Raw genomic sequence first — 16,939 nt, 5'->3', positions numbered from 1 at the left:
CGAGAGATTGTGTTTTTCACCAATGATGCTGACAAGGATGAAAAAGGTTACTGATACCGTGCATTACTGAGATTGAGGGAAAGGGGGCTCATCCCAGGGCGGGACTGTAATGGTGCTACCTGCATGGGCTGGGCGAGGGAGTCTGGCCAAATTAGATTAAAACTAAAATGCATATTTCCTTGGACTGAGCAATTTAACTTCCAGGATTTTTCCTAGAGATATACTCTCACATGGAAAATGATGAATGTGTGAAGATGATATTAGCAATATTACTTAAAATGTCAAAAGATTAGGGGCGCCTGGGTGGTTCAGTTGATTAAGCATCCACTTTCAGCTCAGGTCAGGATCCCAGAGTCTTGGGATTGAGCCCCACAATTGGGGCTCCCTGCTCAACGGGGAGCCTGCCGCTCCCTCTGCTGCTCCCCCTGCTTGTGCTCTCTCTGTGTCAAATAAATTTTTAAAAATTTAAAAATTTAAAAATGTCAAAAGATTAGAAGCTGCATGAATGTCAGTTGTTAGGGGACTGGTTAAGTCATTATGAGCTACCCTGTAATGAATATCTTGTGGCTATAGTGAGATGGGTCTTTATATACTGACATTGGCAATGATCCCCAAATAGGGAGGTTAAATAAAGAGTCATGATTTTTTTTTTAAAGATTTTATTCATTTATTTGACAGAGAGAGAGATCACAAGTAGGCAGAGAGGCAGGTAGAGAGAGAGAGAGGAGGAAGCAGGCTCCCTGCTGAGCAGAGAGCCCGATGCGGGACTCGATCCCAGGATCCTGAGATCATGACCTGAGCTGAAGGCAGCGGCTTAACCCACTGAGCCACCCAGGCTCCCAAGAGTCATGATTTACAGCGTGTATATAGAAGGCTTTCTGGGATATTTTCTAAGATTATTTGATGTTCATATTCCCTTTATAATCTTGGTTCTCTTTTTGGGGTAATTCATATTATTTGTAAGTAGTGTACCCTGGACTGTCCTCTGATTTTCGAATCCTTTTTTGACTATTTTAAAATTTCTTTGTTCTTTTATTTTCTGGAGAAATTTTTTTAATTTTACTTTCTAAATCTTCTAGTAAGCTACTTTAATGCATGCAGAAGTATAATTTACATAAAATAAAATACATAGATTTAAAAACGTACAGCTTGAGCCAGGGAAACGACAAAAAAAAAAAAAAAAACTATTGGAATTACAACAAAATACTCTCCGCACAGCAAAGGAAACAATCAACAAAACTAAAAGGCAGCCTACAGAATAGGAGAGAATATTTGCAGATGACCTATCCAATAAAGGGCTAGTATCCAAAATATGTAAAGAACTTAGAAGACTCAACACTCAAAAAACAAATAGCCCGGTTAAAAACGAGCAGAAGATACAAACAGACATTTTTCCAAAGATGACATACAGATGGTCAATAAACTCATGAAAAGATCCTTGTGATCACATTACAGTACTGGGTATTTACCCAAAGAATACAAAAGTACTAATTCAAAGGGATATATCCATCCCTATGTTTATAGCAGCATTATTTATGATAGCCAAGATATGGAAGCAGCCCAGTGTCTATTGACTGATGAATGGATAAAGAAGATGTGTATATATACAATGGAATATTGTTCAACCATAAAAAAGAATGAAATCTTACCATTTTCAGTGACATGAGTGGAACTAGAGAGTATAATGCTAAGCAAAATAAGTCAGAGAATGATAAATACCATCTGATTTCACTCATATGTAGAATTCAAGAAACAAAATAAGCAAAAGCAAAAAAATGAGAGTGTGTCAAAGCAAGGAATACACTTTTAATGACAGAGAACAATCTGATGTTTACCAGAGTGGGATGGGCATTTAAAGAGGTTATGGGATTTTAAAGAGGTTATGCTCACCCTGTCATAATGAGCACAGGGTGATGTGTGGAGCCACTACATCGTACGCTTGAAACTAATATAACACTATATTAACTAATGGAATTAAAATAAAAAACTTAATAAGCATGGAGTGCATATATCTTAAAAAAAAACTACACAGCTGATAAACTTCAACAAAGATATATATTCATGTTACCACCACCGAATAAGATGTATACATTCCACCATTCCAGTGAATTCCCTTCTGCCATTTATCAGTCGATCTCCTGTCCTGTTCCCCTCCCTTGACAGAATGACAGTTTTCATTTCTATTAACTGAAATAAATTCCTGAAAGATGAAGATGTAAAAATCAAAACCATAAAAATATTAGAAGAGGATATTCTTTTTTAAAAAATTATTTACGTAATCTCTACATCCAACGTAGGGCTTGAACTCACAACCTTGATATCAAGAGTCCCATGCTCTTCCAACTGGGCCAGCCGGATGCCCCTGATGAGAACATTCTAAGTGGGGAAAGGACTCCCTAAACAAAACACAATATGGTATTTTTTAAAAATTAATAGACCTTATTTATTTATTTTTAAATGTTTTACTACGTAATCTCTACATCCAACGTAGGGCTTGAACTCATGACCTCAGGATCAAGAATCACATGCTCTTCCAACTGAGCCAGCCAAGTGCCCCAAATAGACTTTATTTTTTGGAGCAGTCTTAGTTTCACAGAGAAATTGAGCAGAAAGTACAGAGAGATTCTTATGTATCTCCATCCCAACCCTTCCTCCCCACCCAGCCTTCCTCTGCATCAGCATCCCTGGAGCAGTGTGGAACATTTGTTGCAATCGATGAACCAACCAAGTTCATATTTTATGTTAGGCTTCACTCTTGGTGTTGTGTATTCTTTGGGTTGGTATCTTTATAGTATCCTCAGAGTCCTTTTACTGCCCACACATTCCCGTGTGTCCTCTGTTCATTTGTACCCTCCCACCTCAATCCCTGGCAACTTGGCTTAATGAACTGATTTCTTTACTGTCTCCATAGTTTGACCTTTCCCAGGATGTCCTGTAGTTGGAATCATATAGCATGTAGCCTTGTCAGATTGTTTTTTTTTCCCTTCGTCATATGCATTTAAAGTTCCTCTGTGTCTTTCCATGGCTGGTTAGCCCATTGTCTGGATGGGCCATGGTTTATTCATTTATTTATTGAAGAGCATCTTGGTTGCTTATGGGTTTGGGCAATTATGAATGATGCCACTATAACTATCTGTGTGCAACTTTTTTTGAAATTTTCACCTCCTTTGGGTAAATATCAAGGAATGTGAGTGTGGGACCACACAGTAAAAGCATGTTCAGTTTTGTAAGAAATGTCTTCCTAAGTGGCTATCCCTTTTGCTTTCCCATGAACGGTGAATGAGAGTTCCTGTTGCTCCACATCCTTACCAGCATTTGGAGGGGTCCGCATTCTGGATGTTGTCCATGCTGTTGGGTGTGCAGTCATGTGAATTTGCAAATCCCTAGTGAGGCATAACTTTGAGTGTCTTTTCACTTGGTTATTTGCCATCTGTGTACTATCCTTGTTGAGGTTATCTATAGCGATCTTTTGCCCTTTTTTCTATATTAAAATTTTAAACAATTTATTTTTATAAACTGTATAGAAATACAATTATTGTATTTCTGTTGTATAGAACTGTTGTATAGAAATACAGTTATTTTTGTGTACTGACCTTGTATTCTTTTTTAAATTCATTGATTATAATATTTATTTTTTTAATTTATTATTTTTATTTATTTATTTGACAGACAGAGATCACAAGCAGGCAGAGAAGCAGGCAGAGAGAGAGCGGAGGAAGCAGGCTCCCTGCTGAGCAGAGAGCCCAATGCGGGGCTCGATCCCAGGACCCTGGGATCATGACCTGAGCCGAAAGCAGAGGCTTTAACCCACTGAGCCACCCAGGTGCCCCGATTATAATATTTTTATAGATTCCTTATGATTACGTATAATCATTTTGTCTACAAATATTGTTTTATTTCTTCCTTTTTGATCTTTATGCCTTTCTGTTTTTCTTGGCTTAATGCACTGCTAGAACTCTGTCGAGTTTTTATTGATGCACTCATGTTTTTCAGAGATGTGGTTCTCTGGCTATAACTTTTTCATAGTGCCTTAGTCTTTCATGATGTAATAGCTTCTATTATCTCTCACTGATAGCTTTTTCTTTTAATTTTCTTTTCTCTACACCGTTTTCATTTCCACCAAGTTCTTTTTTTCTGTTTCTCTTGGGTTTCCTAGATAATAGGTTTTCTCAGATATATCCTTGATCATGAAGTGGGAACTCAAAAACCTATTGGACACTCGGTGTATGTGGGTGGAACTTGTCTTCACACTCTTCCCTAGGATGACCGGGGCACCACTTCCTGGGAGCACTCCTGTTGCCCATGACCTGAGATGTTTTCTTATGACTAGCCAGGTTCCTCAGGACACAATCGTTCTGTGGAGAGGGACAGCCTGGATGCCAGCCATCTAGGAATCCAAGAGGCGGCAAGGCTCTCTGTACTCAACCTTCATGTGCATTTGGTATGTCACTCACATCTTCGAGTGTTCCTGCCACCCCCTGGTTTGGGTCCTGTTTTACTAAGATGGTGCCGAGGGTGGGGCTGTCATGCAGCCACGTAGATCAGGGAGGGCATCTAGGAGTCCATGTGATTACCAAAGAGTTTCCAGCCAGCCCTCACTTCAGCACAGCCCCTTTCCTCTACATCCAGAAGTCCCTGGTATTGCCCATTACAATGTCTATTCAAGGTTCCACATATAAACCAAGGGCTCTCAGCTGTTCTCACTGTTGGGTAGGAACTGGCTTTCTTGGGTTTCCTGTCAGGGGCAGCTTGATGTCCAGCTTTGAAAATGTGGTCACTGTTTCCCTTCCCTGTTCCCTTTTTCCTTATTAGTTTCTATTTTTGTTCGCTTGATTCTTTGTTCAATCCGTTTATTGGAGATTTCAGGGGGATGTGAACGTAGATGCATGTGTTCAATCCATCAGTTCAACCCAGAAGTCCTCCTGCTATTTTTTACTTCATAAAGAACTAAATGAAATTATATCCTGAATCCTCTCCTATTCTTACAATGTTTTCATTGATGCACTCGTGTTTTCCAGAGACCTAGCAGCATTTTTAAATATAAAGTTGGCCCTCTGAGCTATGAAATATTATCCCCAACATTACTGAATTTCTCATGTTCTTGCTTCAGAATTCATTTTAAGACTGTTGGGGAAAAGCCTTGTTTTGTCTTCATAGTGACTGCACAAAATTTCTTGGAAGCAGCCTACGGTACTGAAATTTCTCTTGTCTGAATTTAATGTGGGACTCGAAACTTTCTTGAGCACACGCTGTGCACTGGCCTGAGCCGTGTCTACTTGGTGAGGCTTCTGCGCGGCCAAAGCTCTTCCACCTGCCCCTGCAACCCGCTTCCAGAAAGTCCTGGCACAAAGCTCCTTGGTCACTTCCAGCCAGCCCTCCCAGTCCAGCTAGACCTGTGGCTGGGGTCTCCTGCTCCTCTCTGCTCACTTGGCTCCTTCCATGGCCCTGCTTCTGAGAACAGAATTCTGGGGCTGGTGACCATGGAGTCGTAGAAACTTACGTGGAATCTCCATTTCAGGAGGTGCTTTCCTCTGTTTTATTTATCCAGCTATGAAAACAACCTTGATGATGACAATAAAACAAAGCTTCTTTCTGCAATGAGTGCAAATGATTTTCAGCAGCTGATTGAAACGTGATCTCATTTGCTTACGTAACTACTTCTGTCTAGGAAGAGAGGTCAGTGAGTGACAAGTGTCCCCATTCCAGAGAAAGGAATGGGGCTCATCGCAGAGAAGCAACAGCAGAGAGGGAGAGGGGCGGTGCCAGCTGGTTCTGCAAGCTGCAGCCATGAGGATGGGCTGGGAAGGGCTGTTGGCCTGGGGGCAGCGGGTGCTGTGGTCTCCCCACTTCCTCCCCTTCTCGAACCAACTGACAGGACCACCCTAGGCAGTGGGGTGCTTGCCATAAGAGGGGCTTCCAGCTCAGCCCTCTAGTGTCTGCAGAATTGCACAGATCTCCCGGGGGGGTACGAGCGATAAACTCAGAAAAGCTCTTGGGAGGGTCCGATTGTGCCAACTGTACCCCTAAAAGAGAGGGGCAGGGGCCAGGGCATTAGGAGAGTCCAGCATGACCGTGCCTCACCTGCATCCAGGACCTGTGTGATGTCAAGGGTAGGGTTGGATGAACGGGTGGGTCTCGAACCCCTGCCCCCGCCACATACCCCCCAATGTACCCCAAGAGAACAGGAGTCCACATTTAGACATCTGCTGGAGAGAGGGCATTAAACTGCTGAAAGAGAACAATACAAAAGTAAAAATATATTTTCGCTCTGTCCTTCCCTTTTCCCTGCCCCAATCTTGGGGGACAGGGACAGTCCTGGGGTCAAAGGTCTCTTCGCTCTCATGCCTAATCTATAGATATAGCTTCCACATGGTCAGGTGCGTGGTGCGGCAAGACAAGGTTGAACCGACTTCATGTCCATGCCATCCAACAACCACAAGAATGACAGTCCCAGGTTTCTTTATACCAGGGGACAGGGTAGAGCAGCGCAGCCCAGAGGGCTGCCTACGTTTGAGTCTGGCTGTAAAGGAGGAATTGCACAGTGCCCACTTTTGAGGCCTGGTGACCTTGATCTTTGGTAAAACGTTGATCTAAGTTAGAGGCAATGGAATGAGCTACTCCCCCTCTTTCGTGGAGGAACTGGGAACAGCGTGTATTTTGGAATCACGCTCTTGGGTATGTTGAAGCATGAGCATTGTAGAAGACCTTCGAAGCTGTTTCTTCCTATGAAAAGTCAAATTCAGAAGCAACCTAAATGTCCAGCAGTAGGGGAGTGGCTGACTGCTGGTATACTCCTAAAACAGAATCTCACGTAGTTATTTAGTAAAATGTTTACAAAGTATTGTGGCGTCTGGCTGGCTTAGTCAGTACAGCATGTGACTTTTGCTCTCAGGGGTGTGCGTTTGAGCCCCACTATGGTGTAGAGCTTACTTAAAAAAAAAAAAAAAGAATTTGTAGGCCCATATACACACATATGTAGAGATGAAAAATGTGAGTAAACAAACACCAGAATGTATACATGTATACATAAACATACACACACCAAGTCCAGTAATGGTACCCTCAAATCATACATTTTTGGAAATTCCTTACAATGTCATTGGTGATTCTCTCTTGGTTTGGGGTATGTAGGTAATTTGTATTCTTTATTTTTTTTTCTGTAGTTTCTAGATCTTCCGTAAGAAATAAGTCTTTTTTGTTTTTTTGAGATTTTATTCATTTATTTATTCAAGAAAAAGAGTATGAGCATGGGGAAGGACAGAGGAAGCGAGAGAGAGAGAGAGAGAGAGAGAGAGAAGCAGATTCCCTGCCCGACACGGGGGTTGATTCCCTGACCCAACTTGGATCATGACCTGAGCTGAAACCAAGAGCCAGACTGAGCCCCCCAGGCACCCTAGAAATGAGGATTCCTTTTATTTGATTTTCTCCTTGAAAGGCCAGGGTTGGGTGGGCTGTGGGAGAATGTTACAGCGGAAAGCCAGGTAAATGGTCCAGAGTATCATCAGCTGGTAGAGACTGACTAGAGAGACCATCCAGGGACAAACGACAAACGAAGGAACCTGGTGAAGCTGAATCAGAGGTGGAGGGTCTAGGGGTGGGTCACGAGTGTGCTCACTCCATGACGACCACGTGGCATAGGGTGTAGATCCATTTCTCTGAAATCTTGGAAAGCATAATCATGGCGGTTATTTTTTAAAAAACGATTTTATTGGGCGCCTGGGTGGCTCAGTGGGTTGAGCCTCTGCCTTCAGCTCAGGTCATGATCTCGGGGTCTTGGGATCGAGTCCCGCATTGGGCTCTCTGCTCGGCGGAGAGCCTACTTCCCCTCTCTCTCTGCCTGCCTCTCTGCCTACTGCGATTTCTCTCTCTGTCTGTCAAATAAATAAATAAAATCTTTAAAAAAAAACAACAAGAAAACGATTTTATTTATTTATCTAAGAGAGAGCACAAGCCGGGGAGAGGCAGAAGCAGAGTCCTCACTGAGGAGAGCTTGATCCCAGAACCCTGAGAGCACCCCCTGAGCCAAAGGCAGACGCTTAACTGACTGAGCCACCCAGGAGCCCCCGCCGTGGTGGTTCTAATCCGCCTGGGGTCTCCTCCATGCACGCCTCTGTCACTCTTCTCCTTCTCGGCATGACAGACTCCTCTGCTTGCGGCCTTAGGAGAAGCTAGAAACAAAGGTCTCAGCAAAACCCTTTGTAACCTTTGGGCTCCTCAACTGTGATAACAGCAGGGGCTAGAGTCTCAAGAACCACAGCCTGGAGGGACACACAAGCTCAAGGCGACTAAGTGGTGGTAGTGACCACGAAGGTGGCGGCAGCCGCAGCCTCTGGGGAAAGGCACGAACCGCCCAGGACCAAGGAGGAGAGATGGTCTGGGGTGTGCAGTGTTCTCCCAGCTGGGAGCTGGGCGTCGGGCTGCTGTGTTTCTCTGCCCAGTGTGAACCCGAGACTGTGAAGGTCTGGCCTACAGGGCCTTGGCACAAGCCCTCTGAGCTCCCAGGTCCCTTTCTTGCAGGCGGCTGCTGTCCCCTGGCCAAGTCCTTGTGTGGCCTTGTTGCTGTTGGACTCCACCATTCATCACGGGAGTGATGTAGGAGCCGAGCCAGGATTTTCCAGGCCCTTGAGACATGCAGCTCTCCTCTACATCTTTTGAGAGCTGCTTTCTTTTTTTCCTTTTTTAAAGATTTTTATTTATTCATTTGAAAAAGAGAGAAAAAGAGAGAGAGAGAGAGAGCATGCGCACGAGAGTATGAGCAGGAGGAGCGGCACAGGAAGAGGGAGAAGCCGACTCCCTGCTGAGCCAGGAGCCAGACAAGGGGCTTGATCCCAGGACCCCGGGGTCACTGACTGAGCCACCCAGGAGCCCGTGAGCTGCTTTCTTAAGAGCCCAGGAAAAACGCCTGGTGAGGGCCTCGCATCTTTGGGCGCTCTGCAGTGACCCCGCTTCTTCCCTGCCCCTCCTCTGTCCCTCCGGTTGGTCAGAATGAAACCAGACACACAGGTTTGTTTCCTCTTCTAGATTACGTGAGGAAAAATTGTCATCAAGTCAAGGATTTATCAAGTCCTCTTGTCTTAAATTCTTAATTCGGGTCCCCTCAGTGAATGAGTCTCTTGTCTACATGGCGCAGCTCAGTCTCTCGCGTTGGGCCCCAGGCTCACGGTCTGGCTTCTCCAGACTCTGCTGTGTGTCGTGTGTGGGTTGCCATGGTGCTGCAAATGGCCTGGAAATGCTGACACGCTGCAGTTTCTGGGAGAGAGGATGGAGTGTTCCGTGTGGGTTTGGGTTCTGGGCCGATGGAAGCTGCTCGGGGACACCCGAGGGTGATTTCGTGGCTCTCGGGCACTTCAAACCCAAGTTTGATCAGCCTCTTGACTCTGACAACCGACCGAGCTTCAGTCAGTTGTGAAAACGGCCAGAGAACCCCTGCGAGCAAAGGATGCTGAGCTCACAGCTGCCAGATGCCGGCCTTGCCTACCCTGCCGAGGCTGGAAAGTCCCTTGGGATTCGGGGCTGCGGACTAGAAATCTCCAAAGACTCACCACCACCGGCTTAGCGTGTTGTCTTCCCCTCGGCAGCTTCCCTGAGCGGCAGCTTCTTGACCCCAGGGTCAGCCGTGCCCAACACGCTCCCCTCTCTGCGGGGGCACAGAACCGACCCCTGGTCGGGGGAGATGGATGCCGCCTCAGGAAGGGAGTGCCGGGGCTCCAGATCTTCCACCATGAATTCACCCCTCAGCCACGGGACGACCACGTGGCATAGGGTGTAGATGCATTTGTTAGAGACGTACAGCAGGAACCCTCATGCCCTCTCAGGACATGGCCCAGGGAAGGAGGGACGCTCGGTGGCCATGTCTAGTCACCCCTAGCCAACATGGTTGAATGAGACGCCTCGCCTGTGTGGAGTGGGCGGGACCTTCCAGGATCCCGTCTCATGCTGCTGTCCCGGAGTAGGTGGCCTCAGTTCTGCATCAGGTATTAGGGTCTGTTCTGGAGCCTCTGCCTTTAGGTCTACTCTTATGCACCCCCAACCCCCGTGATACACCCTTATTCATGCTTCTGGGGCTTGGAGGGAAGCTCAGGTCCTCCGAGCATCGGGTTTGGGCAGTGCCTCGAGAGCACTCCTGTGGGCTCACCCCACTTTAGCTCCTCCAGTATTGTACCACTTACAGCCACTCCAGGAGGCTCATCCTAGCTCGGGGCAGCCGTATCGGCCAACTCCTGGTCCTACCCTCTCTTAAGACCTAGAGCCAGTAGCTGGGGCCTTGGATTGACTTGTACAATGACCCAGAGGGAGGAGAAGGATGTGCACAAGAAACGCATCGTCTGGGGAGTAGCTTCTACTTACCGTGCCCCCTAGATGGGCTTTTCTCAGAGCTCTTTGGCTGAAGGGCTCCCCCGCCAACCCCCTGCTTGGAGATGCATCAGAGCTCCCATGATCGATAATGGAGCCGTCCACCATTCCTGCGTGTATGTGCCGAAACTGGAGGCCCCCAGCCCGGCCTTCCCCACCCCCAGCAAGGCCCAGGACAGGAGTGGGAGTGGAAGCCCACATGCCATGTGTCCAAATGTTTAAAAGTCATTGACAAGTCTCCCAACTGATACATAAAAATATGCTCTACCCTCCTGTCTCAACAAGTGTGTCTTCATAATGACAAAATGACAAAACATTTCTATTTATAAAGACTTGGCTTTTACTTGGAGAAAGTTGGCAAAAATATCAAAGAAGCTGACTTGAATTATTATTGTAAATGTCTTGGCACTTTGTTAATGGGCCAGTGATGTGTGTATGGGTGATAGAGATAAAATTCATAAATTATTCTATCTTTGTGCTGCTATGTTTATTTTTCTTTTCTATATTGCAGCAAAGTCATTATATTGTTCTAGGCAAAATTTTCAGGTACTTTGTGTTCTATTAGTAGTAGTACTAATTTAGACAACTTGGAGTCATTGTAGTTCTTGGGTAGTTTTTTTTCTTCTTTTTTTAATTTAAATTTCAATTTGGAGGGGCACCTGGGTGGTGGTAGTCAGCTGAGTATCTGCCTTTGGCTCAGGTCATGATCTTGGGGTTCTGGGATCAAGCGCCAAACCAGGCTGGGCGGTTTGGCTTTACCCTCTGCCCCTCCCCCATTGAGTTCTCAGGCATGTGTGCGCTCTCGCTTTCTCTCTCTCTCAAATTAAAAAAAAATTCTTTAAATTTCAATTTGGAGAAACTTCACCCTGGTGAAGCCATAGCAACTGAAATTGTCAGTAGAATTATTAGAGCAATAGTTAGATTCAGAAATGAGCGGTGCAGTTCATGTGTCAGAATCAAGCTTACATCAGATTACTTGTGACAAGTTCTCTCTACTGCAGCAAAGATTGCAGCATGTTGAATCACACCCTAAAAACTGCTATCATTTATACTGCAATTTTCCCCATCTCTTCAATATCTAGATCCGCAGACTCCAGTTAATATCTGGCATTGTGCTTCACGAGATGACGTTGAGAGGTACTTATGAACACTTGTCAGAAAGACATGAATGGTATGAGACGGCACGGTGTTCCTTGGCCACCATGAGCGACTCCGGTGAAGACTGTGTTCATCTGCGAACACCTTCCTATCCTGAATTAGGACACGAAGGAACAGGGACAAAAAGGCATCTAGGACTACTGGGAAATGATGCTTCTCTTTGCAAGATTCTGTTGTAGTTATGCTGCTTGAAGATCTAACAAATTGACCAATCTGTCTTTCTCTTCCCTTTCTCAGTCTTTTTCCTTGGCTAAATCCCTTCTGCTCTTTGGAAATCGTGTCTGTCTCCAATGTTGCAACCACAGATCTCCAAGGTGATCAGGCTTAGCTACCTTCTGTTCAAGGACAGCAGCCAGGAATTGTGCAGAAGCATTTTTCTGAGGCCTGACACATATGTCCTGGATGCGGATGTTTCTGGTTATGACCTGTGGGGTGATAGAAGCTCCTAGGTTCCAGGTCCTGTGCTGGGCCCTCCCGTCCTCTCTTTCTTCCTTCTGTCTGTCCCTCCTTCCCTGAAAAGGAACCACATGCAAATAGCAATACATTCTGCCTGCTGAACCCTAAGACCAGCAGGGCAGCCCCGGGATTGGGGGGAGCGGGAGGGGGGAGGGGTACCCTGGCTGAGGAGAGAAGACTCAGTTTCAGAGGACCTGGGGCTCTAGGGACTTGTCAGGAAGGGAAGCCCGGGGGGTGTTGGCCTCTTGAGATTCTCCCAGAATCCCAGCCAAAGCTCTGCTCCAAGGAGGGTTATTACCATCGTTACTGTTCCCTAGACGCTCGACTCTTCTGTAGACTGTAGGGCAGACAGAGAAGGCAAAAGTTTATCCTTTAAAGACAAATTCAGAACACTCAACACACTGAGTTTAAGGAAAGTTCCCGTGACACTGTTTCTTCTGTACCGAGCAGAAGACTGACATTATGGCTGCCTGGTCTGTGCTTTTCATTCCAAAATCCGTGACTTTCTCCTTACCAGGATCTAGTGGTTGAGCCCAGCTCAGCCTCCCCGTGCTCAGGTCCTCCTCTGGAAATGGGTACTGATGGCAGGGCCGGGGCAGGGGTCGGGGGAGACTGTCGGAATCCGTGAGCTGGCCTCGGGGAGACCAGAGAGCACAGTGTGAGCTTGGCAGCTCAGGAGATAGTAATTCTCTTCATCCTTTCCATGTGAGTGAGGAAAGGGAAATGAAAACCAAACCCACGCACATCTTGTGTATGTGTGTGCATACACACATACATGTACACACTCTGTAGGGTGTATTAACTTCTGAGGACTTTCCTAACAAAGTACCAAACACTGACTAGCTTAAGACAGCAGAAAGGCATTCTCTCACAGTTCTGGAGGCTAAGTTCAAAAATCAAGGTGTTGGCAGGGCCATGCTTCCTCTGAAGAATCTAGGGGAGCATCTTTCGTCTCTTCCCAGCTTCTGTTGGGAGCTGGCAAGTTTTGGTGCTCATTGGCTTGCAGACACGTCACCTCTATCTCTGCCTCCATTATCATATGGACTTCTTCCCTGTGTCTCTGTGTGTTCCTGTCCTTCTAAGAACACCAGTCATCGTGGTATCAGATGTCCCACCCCCCCAAAACTACATGACTTCATCATAACTGACTGCATCTCCAAAGACCCTGTTTCCAAATAAGGTCACATTCCAAGGTTCCAGATGGACATAAATTTCTGGGGGACACTACTGAACCCAGGACACAGAATTAGGACAGAAAGCTAAGGCTGTGTTGTGAGATGCATCGTGAATTCAAAGATGTTAAATGTGAAAAACATACAAATTAAACGCCACAAAATATGTCATCTTATGCACATTCAAAAGACTCAACACCGTACTTGGAAAAAATACATTCTCAAAAATTGCCATGATAGTCTTTTGGTGGGTGGGAGCCCCAGCCGAGGTGCCTCAGTGTTGATGGGTTGGATATACCTACATTCTCCGGAATAGTTAGGATTTCTGGAAAAGGTTTCTTGTTTTGTTTTGTTTTTGTTTTTGTTTTTAAGATTTTATTTATTTATTTGACAGAGACAGACACAGTGAGAGAGGGAACATAAGCAGGGGGAGTGGGAGAGGGAGAAGCAGGCTTCCCACTGAGCCCACTGCTGGGCTTGATCCCAGGACCCACAAATCATGACCTGAGCAGAAGGCAGACACTTAATGACTGAGCCACCCAGACACCCCTGGAAAACGTTATAGATTCAGCATGAATTGGCTCTGGTGGGAGCTAATGGTTGTGAAAATGCTTTGTAAATAGTCAAATATGGTACAAATAAAGGTTAACAGATACATGAGTTTGCCCAGTTTAAGTTCTTAGGGAGGGCTGTCCATTCCATGCACAAATGCAAGGATATGGACTTTGAGAGATCAAGGCAAAGCCCTATAAATATCCTTTCTTGCCGAGTGAAAGGAAGGTCGTCTTTCCTTGGCTCTATAAAAACAAACATTTTTTTTTTTAAATCAGGGGATCCGGCAGCCCCTTCTGGGTTCGTTCATTGCAGAGCTCTTTAAGGGGATCCCCACATGTGAATTTAATGTACAGAAGTGGGGGCTCTGTTACCTGATCAGACTTTCACATTCCCCAGGATCTGCAATATTGTCTTGTAAAAACAGGGGACAATGGGTCAGTCATTTCAGGAGAAGTTACTAGAATTTTACACCCAGATGTGAATTTGATCTCCTCTAACTCACTTATTTTATAAAAGAGGCCCAGGGAGAAGTCCCTGGTTGGCCGTGGGTGAGGAAGGAGCTGGAGGTGGCATCTGGGCTTGAGGAGGAACTGTAGACGCTTCTGTGATGCTCAGTCCTGTGTTTGCCCTCTCCGTCATGCTTCTAAGGTTGGGGTGACACCCGTTCTTCATTTGGGTATATTATTGTTCCCATTTTACAGATTGGTGAACAGAGGCTGATTGATGCAATGTCTGGCTCAATATCATGATGGTATTATAGATATTATATGGTATTATAGGTGGGTGACCCCAGAGCCCCAGTCTGGACCATCCCACTTTTCCTGCTGCTGGACAAAAACCTTGAAGGCAGGGTCAATGTGTTGGGAGCATTCTCCATCCTCTCCAGACCTCCCCCGCCCCAGTGAATGATAAGCATTTGTTTCCACAAAATATGTGATTTCACCCTGGCTGTAAATGCCATAATAAAGTTTTGAAGTCAAAAACATTGTCAATAAAGACAATGTTTAGGGGCTTATAGAAGATGGGCAAGAGTTGCAGATTATAGAGAGGGAAGGTACAGCGTTGCTTAAGGATTGGGATGGGGAGAGCTCCACTGAGGAGGATGGCTCTTGCTCCATAGATAGGGACGCAGCAGCTCTGTCTCTTTTGCTCCTGGAGCTGACATTCCTCCTCTAACGGTGTCCCATCCTGCCATTTCATTGCACGTCTGCCGTCGCTCTGGGTGGACGCTCAGTCTGACGGTAGCACAGGCTTTAGGGCAAGCTGTGGACTTACTACTACTGAAAGCTAAGCAGATCCTTGCGTTTTCAGGATAACCACAGTGCTTTTGCACTTTCTTTCTTTCTTCCCTACCCACCGGCTGCTTGCTGCTTAAGATCTAATGAGTCAGTAATGATTTGTACCAAGTGACAGTGAGTAAGGAGATGGTTTTGAGGATTATGTGTAGTGTGTAGGAATTACGAAACCATGTTCCACGGGGAGATGGTGTTCTCTGATGTATTCTGGGAGTTTTCTAGCACTTAATCAGAAACTAAATATAGAACAGTTTACTAAGGTTTTGATACAGCATCACTTAACGTGAGAAACTGTCTCATTTTTCCTTTTCTCCTTTTCATCCTTTGGCCTAATCATTTTTGGGTTAAAACAAAATTCTGAAGCTTCTTCCACAAATCACAGAACAAAACAGCAACTTGGAAAGAGGGATTCTTTTTTTTTTTTGTTAAAGGTTTTATTTATTTATTTGACACAGAGAGAGAGATCACAAGTAGGCAGAGAGGCAGAGAGAGAGAGAGAGGGAGAAGCAGGCTCCCTACCGAGCAGAGAGCCCGATGTGGGGCTCGATCCCAGGACCCTGAGACCATGACCTGAGCCTAAGGCAGAGGCTTAACCCTCTGAGTCACCCAGGTGCCCTGGAAAGAGGGATTCTTTTGATTTATGTTGATAAACAATCTGGAAGGTCACTGTTATTAGTGTAACTTTTTCAAGTATGAAGTATTACATCAAGACAAAAGTTTAGAGGTGGGAATGAATTTAGCAATCAAAGGTCACTGCCATTTTAAAGACCTCTCACGTGGTCATTTTTACATTTGGTATTTAAAACATTTTTTTAATATTAAAGTTTTTTTTAAATTAAAGATTTTATTTATTTATTTATTTGACAGGCAGAGATCACAAGCAGGCAGAGAGGCAGGCAGAGAGAGAAGAGGAAGCAGGCTCCCTGCTAAGCAGAGAGCCCAGTGCGGGGCTCAATCCCAAGACCCTGGAATTATGACCTGAGCTAAAGGCAGAGGCTTTAACCCACTGAGCCACCCAGGCACCCCTACATTTGGTATTTTTATTGACTGAGTATAACTAATCAGGTACCTATTTTCAAAGAGTGACAATAAAGTGTATTATTCAAGGGAGACATTATGAAAACAGGACATAACCCCTGACACCGGAAGTTTGGAAGTATCACGCAAACGTTAGTTCTTAGTGTATTATCCACTAAGCTGATTACCTAGCACAGATTCTATTTGACCTCCAAATCTGCCAAGCACCAGAAGGTTGTCCCTTCAGCCTGCTGTGTCTGGTAGGGAACAGGGACAATTTCCTCAGGGAATGTTCTTGAAACATTTCTCTTGAGTTAACCAAACTTCCGAGTGCTCAGAAAATTATCTTCGCCGTTTTATCCACCCTTCCCGGATCACTCTGCTGGAATTTCTTTCCTGCATAAACAGCAAAAGCCTGTTCAGGTGTCTGTCTTTAATTCAGGGATGCAGAAATATTTATGGATGAAATGATACACTGTCTGGGATTTACTTCAAAATCACATGGGTAGGGGGGAAGCAGACGGGGATAAAACTGGAATAAGACTGGCCACGAGTTGATAATTGTTGAAGTTGGGTGATGGGGCAGGGTGCCCTCTGTGATGTTGTGGGGTGAACATCCTCGCAGCGTGGGGGGGTTTCCCTGAACAAACCTAGAAGAGGAGCTGCTAGCTTGATACGCATTTATACGCTTTCCAGTCATGTATCTACCCCCCGCCATGAGATTTAGTGTTTTTTTTTTTTTAAAGATTTTATCCATTTATTTGACAGAGAGAAATCACAAGTAGGCAGAGAGGCAGGCAGAGAGAGAGAGAGGAGGAAGCAGGCTCCCCGCTGAGCAGAGAGCCCGATGCGGGACTCGATCCCAGGACCCTGAGATCATGACCTGAGCCAAAGGCAGCGGCTTAACCACTGAGCCACCCAGGCGCCCAGAGA

The sequence above is a fragment of the Mustela putorius genome, unplaced genomic scaffold (genome assembly GCF_011764305.1).
Source record: "Mustela putorius furo isolate JIRA1106 unplaced genomic scaffold, ASM1176430v1.1 tig00003909_pilon_pilon_pilon, whole genome shotgun sequence".
In the NCBI taxonomy this organism is placed as follows: Eukaryota; Metazoa; Chordata; class Mammalia; order Carnivora; family Mustelidae; genus Mustela; species Mustela putorius.
Note: the sequence above shows the minus strand (reverse complement) of the source record.